General features: G+C 47.0%; 1 non-coding gene across 1 annotated transcript; it reads right to left on the bottom strand.

Moving 5' to 3' along the window:
- Nucleotides 1–14: 14 nt before the first annotated feature.
- Nucleotides 15–1,022, bottom strand: LOC112075749 (uncharacterized). Its single transcript, XR_011477473.1, has 2 exons — nt 604–1,022; nt 15–329 (listed from the first exon to the last, which is right to left on the bottom strand). It is a non-coding gene; the product is annotated as an uncharacterized protein (transcript).
- Nucleotides 1,023–5,106: the final 4,084 nt, after the last annotated feature.

Here is a 5,106-nt window from a genome sequence, read left to right as displayed (position 1 = left end):
TCTGTGGTTGCTGTCCTCTAGTTGAAGGTCTTTTTCCTGCAGTAGGACTCTGAAGTTCTCTACTTGGCTGTTCTTGTCCTGCAGGTTCTTTCTCAGTGCCTCTAGTTGAATGTCTCTATCCTCTAGTTGCTTGTCTTTCTCTTCCAGTTGGTTTTCTTTCTCTTCTAATAGTTTCTCCCTCTGTCCCATTATCTGGTTCTTCTCCTCCAGGAGTCTCTCTTTCTCTCTCACTTCCTGGGTCATATCATCCAGTTGTGTGTCTTTCTCCTCTAGTTGTTTCATCATCTCCTGTCTTAATATCTCTTTTAATTCTTTTTCCATCTTCAACTCTGAGAGAGAGCAATTAACATATTTAATTGGTTGTTTGAATAAGTAATGTATTAATTCATTCAATAGTATGCCTATAAAGACATTACCATTTGATGGAGGTGGTACAATTATTTGTAATTATTTCCTACAGTCAACAGTTATCTGAGCTGAACCAATCATCAACTGGTCTATTGACTATTTGATACATTACAAATGAATTAGTCTGAAAAACTGAATGACATCACTCATGTTCCCTGATTCAATCCTCTCTCCTCCAGACTCTCTCATACTTACCAAGCTCACCAGCTGATGCCTCCCTCTTCAGCTTGTCCTCCTGGGTCTCATATTGTAAAAACTCTATGGTGTAAAACAGAGAGGTAAGTTCAGTGTGGTAGACTACATCACTATATACAGAACAAACAGGACCAATCAGATTTCTCCTGTCACTCAAGCCTCCCTCATGTAGGGACTGTGGGCTTCATAAATAATGTTGTTTTGTTATTGGCCTATCTCTGATCAAATGATTATGTTCATTGTTAGTGATAACCAGCACTGGGCTCTATGGCAGATACAGGATATTGTGTCAGGAGGCAGGGTTCTATGGAATATACATTCAGTAGAATCTGAAGAACATCTGACATCATAATCCAACCTACCTTGAGAACATTTGGGGAGAGTATTGATAAATGTAAAGAAAATTTAATTTGTAGCCTTGAAGAAGACACACTGCTGTTCACAAGGCCTGTAGTTTTTATAGTATCAGATTAACACTCTGGTCTGTTCTTTGGCTTGTGTTATTGGTTGTCAATTAACAAAACAGACAAATAAGTAATTACTCACGTGGTACTGATCATCCATTATCCAAGATGGAGAGTCATGAATAATGATCATGTAAAACAGAATGCATTAGTTATTGTTGCTCATAGAATTTCTGTCTTATTACATAATTTAATGAAATACCAAACATCATATTGGAATGACTGTTTATCACATTCAGCACTACTAGCAGCACTACTATGTGAGCAGTCTGAGAATGACTGAATGCTTCATAATAAGACATTAAGCTAAATTCAAGCTGAATCTATTTTAATTTTGTTGTGTGAAATGTTGAACTATATGGCAGATATATCGTGGGGGGTTCATGGCATTGCTCCTGATCATCCACTATCCATGATGGAGATGTCACGCTCGTTGAGGGATGGATTGGACCAAGGTGCAGCATGGTAGGCGTACATACTTCTATTTTATTCAATGACACCAAAAAAAAAAAAAAACGAACGTAAAGCTATGTGCAGTGCAGAAAGCAAATACACACAAACAAGATCCAACAAACTAAGGTGGAAAAAAGGCTGCCTAAGGATGATCCCCAATCAGAGACAACGATAGACAGCTGCCTCTGATTGGGAACCATACCCGGCCAACAAAGAAATAGAAAAACTAGAATTCCCACCCAAATCACACCCTGACCTAACCAAATAGAGAAATAAAAAGGCTCTCTAAGGTAAGGGCGTGACAGTACCCCCCCAAAGGTGCGGACTCCGGCCGCAAAACCTGACTCTATAGGGGAGGGTCCGGGTGGGCATCTAGCCCCGGTGGCGGCTCCAGTTCGGGACCTTGACCCCGCTCTCCTCGCTGATCCCTCCACTTCCGTGGAACCGGACCGTGGATCGTCGCCGAAGGCTCCGGACCGTTGATCGTTGCCGGAGGAACCGGACCGTAGATTGTCGCCGAAGGAACCGGACCGTAGATTGTCGCCGGGGACTCCGGACCGTGGATCGTCACCGGAGGCTCCAGACCGTGGATCGTCGCCGGATTCTCCCGACCGTGGATCGTCGCCGGAGGCTCTGGACCGTGGATTGTCGCCGGAGGCTCTGGACTGGGAACCCCCGCTGGAGGCTCTGGACTGCCGACCGTCGCTGGAGGCTTCGGACTGCGGACGGTCGCTGGAGACCCTGGACTGCGGACCGTCGCTGGAAACTCCGGACTGCGGACCGTCTCAGGAGGTTCCGGACTGCGGACCCTCTCAGGATATTCCAGACTGCGGACAGTCTCAGGAGGTTCCGGACTGCGGACCGTCTCAGGAGGTTCCGGACCGTGGACCCTCTCAGGAAGCTTCGGCCCGTGGATCATCAAAGCAGGCTCCGGGCCATGGATCATCACTGCAGACTTCGTGCCATGGATCTTCACTGGAGGTTTCGGACTGGGAACCCTCACAGGAGGCTCCGGACTGCGTAGGCGCACTGGAGGCCTGGTGCGTGGAGCAGGCACAGGGCGTACCGAGCTGGGGAGACGCACTAGAGACCGGGTGCGCGGAGCTGGCACAGGATATACTGGGCCGTGGAGGCGCACTGGAGGTCTGGAGCGTAGAGCTGGCACAACCCGTACTGGCTGGATGCTCAATTTCGCACGGCAAGTGCGAGGAGCTGACACAGAACTCACCGAGCTGTGGATGCGCACTGGAGACACATTGCGTATCTCCGCAAAACATGGTGCCTGACTGGTCACACGCTCCTTAAAGCGAGTAAGGGGAGTTGGCTCTGGTCTGAAACCTGGCTCCGCCAACCACCCCGTGTGCCCCCCCCCAAAAAACTTTTTGGGGGCTGCCTCTCGGGCTTCCGTCGTGGTCGTGAACCCCGGTGTCGTCGTTGTTCCTCCCTTGCTGCCTCCGTCTGCTCCCATGGAAGGCGATCCCTTCCGTCCAAGATCTCCTCCCATGTCCAGGATGTCTGCTCCTCCTGGCCACGCTGCTTGGTCCATTTGTGGTGGGATCTTCTGTCACGCTCGTTGAAAGATGGATTGGACCAAGGTGCAGCGTGGTAGGCGTACATACTTCTTTTATTCAATGACACCAAAAACCAACCAAATACAAAACTAACGTAAAGCTATGTGCAGTGCAGAAAACAACTACACACAAACAAGATCCCACAAACTAAGGTGGGAAAGAAAGGCTGCCTAAGTATGATCCCCAATCAGAGACAACAATAAACAGCTGCCTCTGATTGGGAACCATACCCGGCCATCAAAGAAATAGAAAAACTAGAATGCCAACCCAAATCACACCCTGACCTAACCAAATAGAGAAATAAAAAGGCTCTCTAAGGTCAGGGAGTGGCAGGAGAGGAATTAATATTGATAATGTATAACAAAATGTATGAGTTATTACCATTACATTCAATCCAATTCAATCCATACTGGGAAATCAAACTGAATTCAAGCTGATTCCATGTTCATTTTGGAGTGTGAAATGTTGACCTCTATGACAGATATATTGTGGGAGGGCTATGTGAAATGTTGACCTCTATGACAGATATATTGTGGGAAGGCTATGTGAAATGGTGACCTCTATAGCAGAGATATTGTGGGAGATCTATGATATTAAAATTCTGGATAATTTGAAGAACATCTATACATCTTAATCCAACCTTCCTTGAGAACATTTGGGGAGAGTATTGATAAATGTAAAGAAACTGATTTAATTTGTAACCTTGAAGAAGACACACTGCTGTTCACAAGGCCTGTAGTTTGTATAGTATCAGATTAACACTCTGGTCTGTTCTTTGTCTTGTTTTAATGGTTGTCAGAAAACAAAACAGACAAATAAGTAATTACTCACGTGAAGCTGGTCATCCATTATCCAAGATGGAGAATCATGAATAATGATCATGTAAAACACAATGCATTAGTTATTATTGTTCATTGAATTTCTGTCTCATTACATAATTTAATGAAATACCATATTGGAATGACTGTTCATCACATTTATTACTAATGTACATCTAGGGAAAGGGATATAAACAGTGTTATGATTGGAACAGTCTAAACATCAGAGAATGCTTCATTCTAGGACATCAAACTGAATTTAAGCTGATTCCATGTTTATTTTGGAATGTGAAATGTTGAGCTCTATAGCAGATATATTGTGGGAGGACTATGTGAAATGTTGACCTCTGTGGCAAATATATTGTGTGAGATCTATGTGTCACGATCGTCAATGGGAGAGAGAGAGGACCAAGGCGCAGCGTGTGGAAAATACATCTTCTCTTTATTTGGAAGAAGAACAACGAAACAAAACAATAAACAGACGAACGTGAAGCTATCAAAAGACTAAGTGCAAACATGCAACAGACACAGACATAGACAATTACCCACAAACAGCTAAAGCCCATGGCTGCCTTAAATATGGCTCCCAATCAGAGACAACAATAACCAGCTGTCTCTGATTGAGAACCAATTCAGGCAACCATAGACTTTCCTAGACACCTACACTGAACACTAACCCATCTACTCTACTTAACCATACAACGTTCGTCAGTCAGGAGCCGCTAGAGCCATTCGTCAGTCAGGATCTGCCAGAGCCCCAACCAGACAGGATCTGCCAGAGCCGCAACCAGACAGGATCTGCCAGAGCCGCCAACCAGACAGGATCTGCCAGAGCCGTCAGCGAGCCATGATCTGCCAGAGCCGTCAGCGAGCCATGAGCAGCCAGAGCCGTCAGCGAGCCATGAGCAGCCAGAGCCGCCAGCCAGCCATGTGCAGCCAGACCGTCAGCCAGCCATGTGCAGCCAGATCCGTCAGCCAGCCATGAGCAGCCAGATCCGTCAGCCAGCCATGAGCAGCCAGATCCGTCAGCCAGCCATGAGCCGTCCAGCCAGGATCCGCCAGAGCCAGTCCAGCCAGGATCCGCCAGGCCGTCCGCAGATCGCCAGAGCCGGCCAGCCAGGATCCGCCAGCCAGCCAGGATCCGCCAGAGCCGGCCAGCCAGGATCGCCAGCCAGCCAGGATCCGCCAGAGCCAGGG

The sequence above is a fragment of the Salvelinus sp. IW2-2015 genome, unplaced genomic scaffold (assembly GCF_002910315.2).
Source record: "Salvelinus sp. IW2-2015 unplaced genomic scaffold, ASM291031v2 Un_scaffold3369, whole genome shotgun sequence".
NCBI lineage: Eukaryota > Metazoa > Chordata > Actinopteri > Salmoniformes > Salmonidae > Salvelinus > Salvelinus sp. IW2-2015.
This window is presented reverse-complemented; position numbering and strand designations above follow the sequence as displayed.